This window comes from Hylobates moloch, unplaced genomic scaffold (assembly GCF_009828535.3).
Source record: "Hylobates moloch isolate HMO894 unplaced genomic scaffold, HMol_V3 SCAFFOLD_23, whole genome shotgun sequence".
Taxonomy (NCBI): domain Eukaryota; kingdom Metazoa; phylum Chordata; class Mammalia; order Primates; family Hylobatidae; genus Hylobates; species Hylobates moloch.
In genome coordinates, this window is record NW_026652298.1 from 15,928,947 (window position 1) to 15,944,145 (window position 15,199).

The window sequence follows — 15,199 nt, forward strand, 5'->3', positions numbered from 1 at the left end:
CTCTTCTTCCCCCTTCCCGCTCCTGATTTTTGAATCCGGCATTAGAACCTCCCAGGGCTTCCCTTTAGGGCTGGACTGTAGCCTGTATCTAGCGGCAATGCGCTCCTCTTGGTGCAGATACTGCTTCTGAACACTAGAGGGCTCTCCTGAGGACCCATCAGCCTGGAAGAGATCCAGGAAAACGGGTCCTCTGAGGATGGTTTCTTGTAGGATTGTGGTACAATGGATTAAAGCAGGGGTGTCCACTCTTTTGGCTTCCCTGGACCACACTGGAAGAAGAAGAATTGTCTTGGGCCACACAGAAAATAGCTAAGGCTAACGATAGCCAATGAGCTAAAAAAAAATTGCAAAAAAATCTCATCATGTTTTGAATTTGTGTTATCTCATAAGTTTATGAATTTGTGTTGGGCTGCATTCAATGCCGTTCTGGGCCGCGGGTTGGACGAGCTTGTATTAAAGCATCATACAGCTTATGCAAGCTCAAATTATATTCTAATTTGGGCTTCAAAACCACCTTATCTGGTAAACGCAATGACTAAGACAAGAAACTCTCACGAAAGTCTTATTTCTTTTGTTGAATGAATGAATGATGAGTACTTTTGCAAAATTCCAGCAGAATTTCCAAAAAGGGATGTGAATAGGAAGTTAAGCAATTGCTGTTTTCCTAGACTCAAGGCAAGCCCCAGCTGAGTGTTATTCCCTGATGACCCTTCCTGCTGTTACTACTGATTTGGGCAGAGACCTTTACTGGCTTCCTGATAATAAAGCCCTCATAGGAGGGAATCTCTCAACAGCAGAAGGCTGTGGCTACTGGAACACTGAGTTCTCTCCGACACATTGAAAAGGTATTGTCTCGCTACAGTGAAGTCTTACTGTCACGAAATACACTAGACTGGTAAGATGGAGTTTATGCTAGCCAGGTCTGAATGGTACAGTAGTAAAGAACAGCAAATTCATTGGGTAAAAGGGAGAATGTCTACCTTTTTTGGATAAAAAGCATTTTAAAAAATCTTATTATTTCGAAAGGGAACATGCTGTTTGTTCTTCAACGAAGTTATTCTTTAGTGTCATACCGTCTGCTAAGTTAGGTCTGTACCAGGCAATATATCTTAGATTTTTGACCCACAAATGCCATATTCTTGCCACTACAATTATCTACCGTGTCTAAAGGAAGCAGGTTTATGGTAAGCACCAATTTAAATGAAAATGAAAAATACAGCAGGCCTGAAGATATTCTGTTTTTTTTCTGTTACTGCTGCTACCATATTGTGCATTGGATGTGAGTTCTCAAGTTCTGGCCCATGGGGAATGGGCAAGTGAAGATGAGAATTGCAAACCTGTACGACCGATAGGCGAGTTTGGTGAATTCATTGTTTTGCCATCCTAAAAATAATAGCCATGAAGGCTTTCATATCTGCCACCACTAGATGTCACTAGATATCAAGCTTCTTAGAACAACTGCGTTAACAGGCTTGAACAACTGCTCCCCTCATTCTATTAATACAGTATTTTAAAACTGTATCTGTACTGTATACATTTTCCACATTGAATCTTGTACATTTAATGTGACATTCATTCCTAGGAACCGAGCTTCATTCTGACCATAAGGCAGCTTACTTTTTGGATAGGAATAACTCCTCTAGCCTCTCCTTTATATGACAAGTGAATTCAGATTTCCTTTGCTGTTAAAATATCCTGGTAAAGATGTGCATGATTCTGTTTTCACGTTGGCAAAATACTTGTCTTCTGATGGGTTTTGGCTGACTCAGTGCAACGTGACAAAAGTAGAAGCTTGATTGCCTTGCCTATGATTTAGGCTCCTCAAACAGTGTGATGCTTTCACAGAGGTCATTTTAGCCATCTGGGGCCTTCAGACAGGGCCACCATGTAAACCATCTGGGATGGGTGAAGAGCCTGTACTGGTTTAGAGACCTCTATAGAAAAGGTCTTTGCTAAAACGAAACCCTTTTCTTTGAAGCCCCTTATTCCCTTTCTCTTTCTCCAGCCTTTCTTGTCATATTTTCTATGACAGCTCTCAGGGGACCAAAGCCAGCAGAATTTTCTATGCCTTGGGAATATCTATCTCCATCAGTAATTCAGACAGTAGGAGGGAGAACTTGTCGTGTGTTCCCAAAGGGGCCCTTCAATTGTGATGTTGACGACTTTCTTTGTCATGAAGAATGGAATTCAGGGCTGCGCGGATCCGCAGTCTAACACTAAAACTTTGGAGCTATATGAGGCTTCACAATTTCCAGAGCCCTTTCACATCTACCACCTCACTTTATTCTCTTAAGGGAGGCAGGGTGGGTATTTTTATTTCCATTTCACAGGAGAGGAAACGGCAGCTCAGAGAAGTTAAATGGCTTGTCCGAGGTCCCTCAGCTACAAAAGGTGGTGTCATGAACCCCGCTTGCATCTCTAGGCTCCTGGGCCTTGAGACCTCCCTCCCCCCATGACACCAAGCTGCTTCCTGTGGTGGAATTGTTAAGGGCCACAAGAAGTGGGACTCTAGCAAGGCTGCTTCCTCAAAGCTGGCAAAGGATCAGAAATCTGGGGTGGGCAAGAGCAGAGGAGTCCCTGGTCTCTCTGCTGCCAACTGCCCACCTTCTCAAGGGATCCAACCAAGGCAGACTAAATGATTCGGATAATTGCTTGAATGGCACTGCTTGCTGAAACTGTTATTTAAAAGATGTGAAAAAGATGGAAAGTACAGAGGAAGCCTATAAAAATACCTCAACAATTGCAAGGCATTTTGGGTAGAAAAAGTGTTCAAGATATAAAGCTTGTTTCATTCAAAAAAGAATAATTTAGAAGGAGAATTTGAATATTGTTGTCAAATCAAAACCCAGAACTTATCCTGGCCTTGGAGTGTAAGAGAAGATGGACAGGATGGAGTAGACTGAGGCAGTGGGAACAACTGTACCAGGTGGGATGAACTGACTGCCTTTCCCCACCCTGAGAGTCAGGCACGGGTGGGGGGAGAGTGCTGGGAGAATTCTTTTGTCAATATCAGGAGCTACTGTTTGACCGAACTATATCTATAAAGCATTTTGCTAACCTGATGAAAACCACTAGCTAATCACTAAAATAACCCGTTAATCTGTTGAGTGGGATCCCTTTCCTGATGAATAGAGACTTTGAAAAATACTGCTTAATCAATGATGACGACTGAGCTAATTTTCCACCGCAGTCGATATTTGACTGGATGGAGCTGAAATTTCCTACTTACCAGCCGTGGCTGTTGGAAGTAAAGGCACCTGTCTGGTGTTATTTCTGAAAGAGGCCCTACCAGCAAAATCCATGTTTGCGAACTCCTAGGCAGCTTGCTTTTCAGGCATATTCTGAAATACCGGTCTTTTCACCAGATGCCTAATTATTTCTTAGGTCCAACCCGAGTAGCATTTGAAAAACAGGCAGTAATGTTTGCCTTTGATTTCAGCGGTTCGTTTTGCAAGACTAGCCCTTCAGTTCTCATTAGAGCCAGTGGTTTTCAACTTTGGCTGTATCTGAAAATTGCTTGGTGAGCTTTTAAAAATTGCTGATACTTGTGCTTCACTCTTGGATGTTCAGATTTAACTGGTTTGGGGTAGAGCCTGGGCACTGTTTTTGTTTTTGCCTTCTACCTTATTATTATTATTATTATTATACTTTAAGTCCTAGGGTACATGTGCACAACGTGCAGTTTTGTTACATATGTATACATGTGCCATGTTGGTTTGCTGCATCCATCAACTCGTCATTTACATTAGGTATTTCTCCTAATGCTATCCATCCCCCAGCCTCCCACCTCCTGACAGACCCCAGTGTGTGATGTTCCCCACCCTGTGTCCAAGTGATCTCATTGTTCAGTTCCCACCTATGAGTGAGAACATGCGGTGTTTGGTTTTCTGTCCTTGTGATAGTTTGCTGAGAATGATGGTTTCCAGCTTCCTCCATGTCCCTGCAAAGGGCATGAACTCATCCTTTTTTATGGCTGCATAGTATTCCATGGTGTATATATGCCACATTTTCTTAATCCAATCTATCATTGATGGACATTTGGGTTGGTTCCAAGTCTTTGCTATTGTGAGTAGTGCTGCAATAAACATACATGTGCATGTGTCTTTATAGTAGCGTGATTTATAATCCTTTGGGTGTATACCCAGTGATGGGATTGCTGGGTCAAATGGTATTTCTAGTTCTAGATCCTTGAGGGGTCGCCACACTGTCTTCCACAATGGTTGAACTAATTTACACTCCTACTAACAGTGTAAAAGCGTTCCTACTTCTCCACATCCCCTCCAGCATCTGTTGTTTCCTGACTTTTTAATGATTGCCATTGCAACTGGTGTGAGATGGTATCTCATTGTGGGTTTGATTTGCATTTCTCTGATGACCAGTGATGATGAGCATTTTTTCATGTGTCTTTTGGCTGCATAGATGTCTTCTTTTGAGAAGTGTCTGTTCATGTCCTTTGCCCACTTTTTGATGGGGTTGTTTGTTTTTTTCTTGTAAATTTGAGTTCTTTGTAGATTCTGGATATTAGCCCTTTTTCAGATGGGTAGATTGCAAAAATTTTCTTCCATTCTGCAGGTTTTCTGTTCACTCTGATGGTAGTTTCTTTTGCTGTGCAGAAGCTCTTTAGTTTAATTAGATCCTATTTGTCTATTTTGGCTTTTGTTGTCATTGCTTTCGGTGTTTTAGTCATGAAGTCTTTGCCTTTGCCTATGTCCTGAATGGTATTGCCTAGGTTTTCTTCTAGGGTTTTTATGGTTTTAGGTCTAACATTTAAGTTTTAATCCATCTTGAATTAATTTTTGTATAAGGTATAAGGAAGGGATCCAGTTTCAGCTTCCTACATATGGCTAGCCAGTTTTCCCAGCACCATTTATTAAATAGGGAATTCTTCCCCATTTCTTATTTTTGTCAGGTTTGTCAAAGATCAGATGGTTGTTAATGTGTGGTGTCATTTCTGAGGCCTCTGTTCTGTTCCATTGGTCTATGTCTCTGTTTTGGTACCAGTACCATGCTGTTTTGGTTACTGTAGCCTTGCAGTGTAGTTTGAAGTCAGGTAGCGTGATGCCTCCAGCTTTGTTCTTTTTGCTTAGTATTGTCTTGGCAATGCGGGCTCTTTTTTTGATTCCATATGAACTTTAAAGTAGTTTTTTCCAATTCTGTGAAGAAAGTCATTGGTAGCTTGATGGGGATGGCATTGAATCTATAAATTACCTTGTGCAGTATGGCCATATTCATGATATTGATTCTTCCTATCCATGAGCATGGAATATTCTTCCATTTGTTTGTGTCCTCTTTTATTTTGTTGAGTAGTGGTTTGTAGTTCTCCTTGAAGAGGTCCTTCACATCCCTTGTAAGTTGGATTCCTAGGTATTTTATTCTCTTTGTAGCAATTATGAATGTGAGTTCACTCATGATTTGGCTCTCTGTTTGTCTGTTATTGGTGTATAAGAATGTTTGTGATTTTTGCACATTGATTTTGTATCCTGAGACTTTGCTGAAGTTGCTTGTTAGCTTAAGCAGATTTTGGGCTGAGACAATGGGGTTTTCTAAATATACAATCATGTCATCTGAAACAGGGACAATTTGACTTCCTCTTTTCCTAATTGAATATCCTTTATTTCTTTCTCTTGCCTGATTGCCCTGGCCAGAACTTCCAACACTATGTTGAATAGGAGTGGTGAGAGAGGGCATCCTTGTCTTGGGGCACTGGTATTTTTTTTTTTTTTTTGAGACGGAGTCTTGCTCTGTCGCCCAGGCTGGAGTGCAGTGGTGCGATCTCGGCTCACTGCAAGCTCCGCCTCCCGGGTTCACGCCATTCTCCTGCCTCAGCCTCTCCGAGTAGCTGAGACTACAGGCGCCCGCCACCACGCCCGGCTAATTTTTTGTATTTTTAGTAGAGACGGGGTTTCACCATGGTCTCAATCTCCTGACCTCATGATCCGCCCGCCTCGGCCTCCCAAAGTGCTGGGATTACAAGCGTGAGCCACCACGCCCGGCCGGGCACTGGTATTTTTAATAAGCATCCCAGATGATCTCATGGGCAGTCAGGATTGAGAACCACTGCGCTGGGTGAGCTGCTTTAGAGGACGCCCTTCTCACAGGTGTGGGTAACGGAGAAGCCCAGTTAGCATAGCTTTCCACTCTAGTTTTCTGTTTCCGTGAAAGAAACTTTATTCAGATAACTTAGTGCAAACATCTACTAATCAATAATTATTTTATTTAAGAGCTAAATCACATTTTAGCACCAAATTGAAATTTCTACCATCACTAGATATAATTTGCACCACAATTTAATCCAATGTTCCTCACTGTGTTTTTTGACCATTCCTATCAGAATCCTATCAGAATCCGAATGCTTATTAACATACAGATTCCTGAGCCCCATTCTTGACCTACTGAATCAAGTACCCTGGGTGGAAGCCCAGGAATCTGCATTATAGCAATTGTTCCAGGAGCGTCAACACTAATGCTTAACTGGTTTTCAGTTAGTATTAACCCTGTTTGTCCTGAGGGTAGTAGTAAATCTCAGTACTTTTAGTGTTTTCTTTTGTTTTTGCAATTACAAGACTTCTAGCCCTGTGGTCTCCACCATTTCTCCATCAGAACCATACACTTTTTTTTTTTTTCTGTATAGACTGTTGACTACTGAGAGGGTGGCCTGATTTTAACCTTTCTGGCATCCTTAACCAACTAAAATGTCCCTTGTATCTTCTCTCAATTCTGTCACAAAGCAGAAAAAAAAAACAATGAAGTAGCAGCATGATATCACTGATCTGCTTAAGAACTCCATGATTGTCTGTTTTCAATTAGCAGTTTCCCTGCCAGCTGGCCTCTAAGTCTCTCCAAGCTTGCCCTGGTAGCAGGTATCCAGCTGCTTAGTGTTTGCTGATTTATTTGCATCAAATTGTCCCTTAATAACTGTCTCTCACAGAATCAAACACCTCTGCTTTTGGCGCAGTTTTCTCTCAAGAGTTTGGAGTTACAAAGCCAAGCTCTATCCGTGATGCTGGAAACCTATCATTAGAGAGCATGATGTAATTGTGAAGTAGCTGTAAAATGGTTTCTCCATGCGTATGAAATATTTCAGATTCCTGCTTTACTATTGTCCCCTTCCTGGTTCTGCCCTAACAGTAAAAAGATTCTGGGTGCCTACCTCATAATTCTACTGTTATATCTTCTTAAAATCAAGTTGCCTTGAATCCAACTCCCAGCCACACTGAAGGATCAATGTGATGACTTTTGAGTGAAAAGACCAGATTAAGAATATGCTAAGAGACCATGTTTCCACACCAAACACACAGAAATGCCAGAAATATTAATAAATTATTCAAAGTCAAATTAAAAAGAACCAAGTTGAAATCTTAAAAATGAGAAATAGTCATTGAAATAAAAAGCTCAATAGATGGGTTACAGTATAGCTTAGACACAGATAGAGAGAGAATTAATGATTTGGAAGATGGAAATGACACAGTTTTTCATATGTAGTATAGAGAGATCAAGAGATAGAAATATGGCAGAAATTAGGAGTCATGGAGAATAGAATGAGAAACTCCAATGTATATCTAAGAGAAACTCTAGGAGCAAAGAACAGAGCTCTGTAAGGAAAGAATAGCAATAATGATAAAAAGCCAAGATTCAAAGACACAGTGGGTGAGTATTGTCTAAATATGGAGATATGGGTTTCTAGAAAGAAAAATTCAGAATGTCAAGAAGGATTGAAAGAGAAAAAAAATCTTTTGATGAGTTGCATTGTGGTAGAACAGCAGAATATAAAATCCTAAAATCCACCAGAGTTAGCTATGAGTCAACAGCAATCAGACTGACAGCAGACTTTTCACTGGAAGTTGTTAGAAGACAATAGATACCACTCTGAAACACTCTAATCCTAGAATTTCATATTTAGTTGTTAGGAACCAACCTAAGCCTTATTTTTTGGGTAAATTTTGGTGGCCTCCAGTGATTAGTAGTGAGTGAGATTTCCTTCTGCACAATCTTGCCACCGGGTAGGATATTTATAATAAAAGCAAGTATCAGGGTGAATTCTACCATGGTAACAAGCATTTTTTGGTAAGCAGGCACACATAATAGTCATGCTTGTTCTTATAAGGTCAATTAAATTATATTTCTCCATTCTTTAGGCATTTCTACTAATGCCTAGCATAAAAGACTCTCTAGAGGCAGATATGATAATATTCTAGAAGCAGGATCAGCTGACTTTCCTGTTGGAAATTAACAGAGTCCTCTGTGAAATGGTAGAACACAGGTAGAAAGCGAGCCCATTGCTTGCAGGGAGTTCAGCTGCTGGGTGGACCTAATATTACACCCTGTTCATGCAGAAGTGAAGGAGGTACCTGTACAATATTCCTAACCAATCTGCATAGCATGACCACCAGTTATTTCAACAATGAAAAAATATTTCTAAATCATCATGCCAATTAATGCTCTCCAGTGGTTTTAGACAGCTGTATTTACTGGGCTTGCAGAAGTTGCCTCTGAGGAGTCTAATCTTGAATGGGATCTTTCAGTTCTAATTAACCAACCTTGGAGTGTTTATCATTGATTATGTACTTCCAATCTTTACCAACCACAACCATAGATTACAACTAGCATATATTCAGAAATATATGTCATGCTACTTCTTCTGAAATATTTTAAAACAAACTGTAGACTATATAACACCAGCTGGATGATATTTTAAAAGTGAGGGAAAAATGAAGATATTTTAGATATGAAATAACTTGAAGAGTTTACCAGTCACAGATAGAAATAATAAAGGATGTTGTAAAGCTGGAATAAAAATGGACCAAAAGAAAGGTATGGGATGCAAGAAGCAAACAATAACTTATTTATATGTTTAAAAGCAAATATAACTAAAATTCTGACATAAAAATAGCAAAGGTTCATTTGGGAAGGGAGTTAAAGCAAGCTAAAGTTTAGGAGACAGATACAGATACCAAATAACTTTAGACTCAGTTATAAAAATATAGTTAAGTATGTATTTTAAAATCTAAAGCGTAACCACTAAAAGAATGTACATAGAAAGTGAAACTTTTATTCATAATTTAAATTAAAAAATTTAATTTAAAAAAAAATTAAATTGCAAGTTTTATTAAGTTAAGAATTAAGTGAGGTAAGGATGTGAACTATCGAGCACAGAGTTTGTCCCACACAAGACACTTTGGATAAATACTGCAACTGTAGTAAAAGGTCTTACTGAGGATTTATCTTGTCTTTTGCACAAGAGGTGAAGTCACTGTGGTGAAACTGAAGAGGAAGCTTTGTCCTTTTTGGATGACGCTGGGAAGGAGAGAAGATGAGGTATGCGTCAGGATGGAGTGGGGAGGGGAGGATGAGAGGGGGAAGGGAGCAAAGGGGAGCTGTAGGAATTTATCCAAAGGAAAAGACATCATTACATTGAAGGGCCATCTGAACCCCTGTGTTTATTGCAGCACTATTCACAATAGCCAAGACCTGCAATCAACCTAGGTGTCCAACAACAGATGAGCAGATAAAGAAAATGTGATATATATATATATATACACACACACACAATGGACTATTAATCAGCCATAAAAAGAATGAAATCCTGTCATTTGTGGCACCATGGAGGGAACTGGAGGACATTATGTTAAGTGAAATAAGCTAGGAACAGAAAGTTAAACACTGCATATTCTCACTTATATGTGAAAGCTAGAAAAAGTTGATCTTAGAGAAATGCAAAGTAGAATAGAGGATACCAGAAGCTGGGAAGGGTTGGGGGAAGAGGGGGCTAGGGAGAGATTTGTTAACGGACACAAAATTATGGCTAGATGGGAGGAGTGAGTTTTAGTGTTCTGTACCACTGTAGGATGACTGTAGTTAACAATAACACATATATATATAGTTTCAATTAGCTAGAAGCATCGATATTGAACAGGAGGAGAACCAATGGATTTCAAAGGCTCAAAAGAAAGATCTGCTTGCTTTCTAGGGGTTGGAGTCACAGGGATGTGGATTACAAGGAATTGAAATAGAGAGTTCTTGCTATGTAAAACAATTCTGACAGGCAATCCCTGGAATCCTGACACCTGGAGGAGGGAAGGAGGGAGTATCAGCTAAGAACTGCTGTCCTAGAGCCCTTGCTGGGGAGAGGGGTGCGCAGCCTTCGCTGAGCTGGGTATTAAATTTGACCATCCTCCCTCAGAGGACCAAAGGTATAGGGCCAGCACAGTGTGGAGGGAACATCGCAGGCTGTGGGGAGTCAGAGTTCAACAGCCATGCTGGTGGCAGCAAGGAACCAGGCAGGAGTGGATTATTCAGAGACCAGTGCTCTCTTTGCCGAATGGGAGAGGCAGCCTGGCCATTAATATGGGGCTGAGGTTATTAGGAAAATACTGGACTTACTGCTTTATGGTAGGTAGGTGACTGAGGCAGTTTTATTTTATTTTATTTTTAGGATATATATATATAGAGAGAGAGAGAGAGAGTGAGAGAGCAAGAGAGAGAGAGAGCGAGAGAGATTGAGTGATGGATGCATGCTAGCTGTGGCCTGAATTAATGGAGCAAGTCTTTGTTCTGTGTCCTCTTGGTAAAGATAGGAGAATTCTTTAGTGCTCTAGAGTTGTCTTTTCTCACTGGGGCCTTTGGTCAGGAAAGGTGGCCATTCCGTGACAAGAAACCCAGGAGCAGGACCTGTGACCCTCCTCACACAGGATACCTACAACAGGCATTTGTAATGACTTTGAAATTCATGCACTACTTTTCTCATTTAATTCTTATAATAACCTTGCAAATAGGCACTTGTCTCCATTTTAGAGATGAGAAAATTGAAGCCTAGAGAGGTGCAGTCATTTGCCCCGGTCTCATGTTGGAGGTGGTGCTCAAACCCAGGCTAATTTCAAATTCTGCTTTGCTTCCCATAGCCTATTCTCCCCCATGAGATTTCACAGTACCTGTGTGAAGTGCTCCGGATGTTGGGATTGAATACAATGGCAGTTCTATTGCACACATTTTTCTTTCTTGCTGGGAGTCTAGGCTTTAAGTGCATAAATAATACATAAATTAGTATGTTGAGCTGATTCCCACAGTTTTTCAACAAACCTTCAGTTCTTCCTGAGATCAATAAAGCTTAAAATAAAAGAAAAAGCCAACTCAGCTTGTGCGTGGATCCTGGACCTTGCTCTAATACGGACCCCGCTCCTGGAGTGTAAGCCATGCTTGACGGCTCAGCTTTCTTGTCACTAATGAGGTGGGATGTGGTTGTGCATTCAAAATCTAGCAAGGACGAAGTGAGTGCACCACTGATTAAACATGGAGAGAAATTTCTTTCCAAAGGGCTGTGTAAGAGGAGAAGCAGGAGAGGTATGTAAGATTTCTCGTTTGTGCAATGCATCCTCTGAACCACTGTGATGCCACGGGCTGCTGAACTTTCCACAGGGGCCATTAGGGACGAAATCACACCGATGGAATGAAAGGGAAAATAACCAAAGACAACAGCAACAGCTCAAAACACCAGAAAAAGCAGCAACACTATATCTATCCATCACTGGCCCAACTCGACATCTGGAAAAGAACCCAGAGTAGCTGCCAACCAGATGGCCCCTTAGTGTAAGTGGGAGGAGGTACCTGTCCAGGCACATGCAGCCTTACACAGGCTGAATTTCAGGCCCCCTCCTGCGGGAACCCTCTTCCCAGCTGTACATGGTCCCCTGAGCTTTCGCATGTAATTCTCTCATCTTTCCAGCCATTCTTTTTCTCTTATTTTCCTTGTTTTAAAGGCTCGGTAGCTACCTTTTTTTTTTTTTTTTTTTTTTTTAGGACCACGAAGCTGCAGCCTCTGACATGATATGTAGATAAAAGACGTCACGGGGATAAGAGCTAGAGAAAGCTTTAACGAGAAGAGCTTAGACCATTTTCAAAGCTCCTCCACAGTGCACGGAGGGGCCCAAAGCTGGCGGAGTGCTGGGTGACACGCTCCTGCTCGCACCAAGGCCTTGCTCTGATGAGCTGGGCAATTGGGAGACTGTTTGAACAGACCAAAGAAAAATATCAAAAGGCAAATTGGAGTTAGGGAGAAAATGAATAGCCCATGATCTCCAAGGGAGATTACAGAGGTAATGACAAAGCAGGCAGGTTTTTAGAGGGGCTGTTATTCCAAGAAAGGTAATTTTGTTCAACTTTTTTTTTTTTTAACGGAAAAGAGGATGAAGAGATCAGCACTAGCCAAATCATCACTGTCAGATAAAAGATAAATCTTTCATTAGGAACCATATCTTTGCATGCCCTTTTGACATTGAAGAATATATTTGATGTAAGGATTTGGGGCTTTATCAAAACTATAGTATTCTAAAATAAACAAAACCACAATGTCATGTTTTATTGGAGAACAGCCATAAAAAAATGAAAAGAACTTTTAAGATTAATAGCACATTTTCCCTGTAGGAGCTTTGCTCTTTTTGATAGTTTTTTAAGATCTATACTCACAGAACGTTTGCATATTCAGCAAACATAGGCTTAGATAACAAGAGGAGCTGCCTTTAACCCCTAGAGATTCAGACTCCATCCAGTCTTCCAGTGCCTGCCAAGCTTGAGAGAGGATAAAAGAAACCCTAACCAAGAAAAGACCCTCATGAAACTGTCCTGCTGCTCCACCTCCTGGGACTTGGTTCTTCCACCAGATCCCTCCTTCCTTTCTCTATCCCTCTCTCATCAGTCCCCCTTCTTACCTGGCCTGGACTGTGCACCTGCCAAGTCTCCCTGCGATTGGCATTGTGCCCGTGTCATGGTTCCTGCCTTTGACTTCCCTAAACCTGTGCCCCATCACCATGCAGTCTGTTCCCATCCCCCTGGGGAGAGCTCTGCCACCTGGATGGTCTCCCAACTCATTACCATTGGCTGTAATTCCCGAGTTCCTTGCCTTTCATCAGCCCCTAGCTTCTCTGGACACGATCTTCCGACCAGCCAAGTCTCCTCCTCTTGCCTGCAGCTGTGTTCCCACCTTAATATCTGTCCTACTCTGGTAGACAAATACCTTCCCCAGGTTTCTAAGCCCTTGGTCTGGCTTATAAAACACCACTTCTTTAGGAAGAGTTCATGGATCTTCATTTTTGAGCTCTGCCATTAATAGACTCAGAGACCCCCTCTCTGTGTTTCTGTTCCATTCTCTGGTGACTTAGACTCCTCATCCTCCACCCAGTGTTTTTTCTCTACCAAGAGTCTCCATTACTCAGTGCATGCTCCCTTAGAATGTCAGCTTCTACGTGGCCCATTTAGCTACTTTGTCTTCTCTCTCTCTCTTCCCTTCCTCTGCTCTCTATCTCCCTATCGGTTATAGGTTTACCTTTCAGCTTCCCTTGATTGTTGCCTCACTCTCTGATAGTTTTGAGAAATTTTATTTGCACAGCTTTTACCTTTTATTTATTTATTTTGCATGAGGTTCAAAACACACAAACAAAGCAAAAGACAGAGAGAATTCTCCTACGAATTGCTTGTTCATGGGACGGGTGTCTACTTCTACTCTAATCAGTCTGGCTACAGGTTGTCCATTTACAGAAAGTACTGTGGATGTGACATGGTTTCTAGGAAGGTCTTAGGGGTGAAGCAGGCACCTGGACATGTCTAGCATTTACCATTTACTATAAAGTAAATAAAGTTCAAATTGAAAAATAATTAAAAGGATCGAGCTATTCCAGGTGGATTAAAAAATGGCCTCAGTAGGAGAATGGCATGAACCTGGGAGGTGGAGCTTGCAGTGAGCCGAGATCGCGCCATTGCACTCCAGCCTAGGCAAGAGCGAGACTCCATCTCAAAAAAAAAAAAAAAAAAAATGGCCTCAGATCTTTCCAGACTATCAGAGTTCACCAAGTCATCCAATCCTTGGGGAAATAAAATTAATGAAATCAGATTCTGAAATTCTGAAAAAAAAAGAGAAAACACACAAACTCAAAAACCAAAACAAAACAAAAAACTCTGAAGAGGCAGCTTTGTGTAGTAGAAGGAGTAGTGAATGAGACCCAGAAAACTTGGATTGGAGTTGTCTGTGGCACATTGCATGAGGCATTTCTCCGGGGCTGTAGTAGACGCTGTGACCCTGCCCCAATCCGTATCATGGGCCCAGGGACCCACCTCCCAGCTACTGTGGGCGCTGAGATCTAACAGCTCACAGCTGTTCCTTTCTCTGGGAACCATCCGCTTCTGATAGCAGCTCCCTACTTTTTGGGGGAAAGCCTACAGCCAGAGCCCTTCAGGCCAAGACTGAACTTTCCTGAGGTCACATCTTTAACCAGCACTTGCCTCTTCCTTATACTGCTTCTCTTAGTCCTTCAGATGTTTTTCCTGAAGAGCACTCCCTCAATAAATCATGGGCATCCGAATCCCTGTCTCAGGCTCTGCTCTTAGGGAATGTGTGACCTAAGATAGCAACTCAGTTTACTTCTCTGTGGAGTGAAGTGGGAGGCTGGGTTGATTAGCTCTGAGGTCCCTTCCTACTCCGATATTCCTTGGTTCTTTTTTGTGCATTATCTCACTTCTATTTCCAAAATAGACCAAGCTTAGAAGAAAACTGGTGATAGTATTGGAATAGCTGCATTTCCATGTAGCTTACTACATGACTGACATAAGCTAAGGGTGTCTTAGCTAATCAGATCTCAACACTTCCTTCGGTTACCCCTGGCAATGGGATTTGGAAGTGTTGCAGGGGTGACCACTGTGGTGTGATTTTTATCAGCATGCTTATATTATACACACACAAAGTTCCTGGCTTTCTGAACCATGCAGACATCTCAGAGTGCTGAGTTCCTGGAATGTGAACCTATTCAGTCACTTCTATCAGCCTGCCTTGGTACTTGTCGACACCTAGGCAGATATTTGGAAGTCTCACATGGTGTTCCTCACATAGAACAATTTGTAAGTCATTTACAGCAATAGGCAGACTGTGTTCCAAGTTGTTTGTATCTAAAAAATGTTGGTTGCACATGATTGTATTATTTTCAGTCTTGGCTTGGGTCATGGAAAAACTGAAGAATCATTAGATCATCAAAGTTAATGGTACAAACAACCCTGCAAAAGAAAGGATCTTCTCCCAAATTAAATCTCTTATAATATAACTCCTCTATTGGATGGTTAATTCTAACTATCCAATGTCTCCCTTTTTTGTCTTTAAAAGCTACCAGCCCGGGCAACATGGTGAAACCCCATTTCAACAAAAAATACAAAAAAATTAGTC

The 15,199-nt window shown here is 41.4% G+C and overlaps 1 long non-coding RNA gene across 1 annotated transcript in view; it reads left to right on the plus strand.

The window, feature by feature from the left end:
• The first annotated feature begins 676 nt into the window (after nt 1-676).
• LOC131382400 (uncharacterized) overlaps nt 677-15,199 on the plus strand; it is a 41,843-nt gene continuing 27,320 nt past the window's right edge. The window contains exons 1-2 of the long non-coding RNA XR_009211859.1: nt 677-845; nt 9,240-9,315. This is a non-coding gene — a long non-coding RNA (uncharacterized LOC131382400). The remainder of the gene's footprint in view (nt 846-9,239; nt 9,316-15,199) is intronic.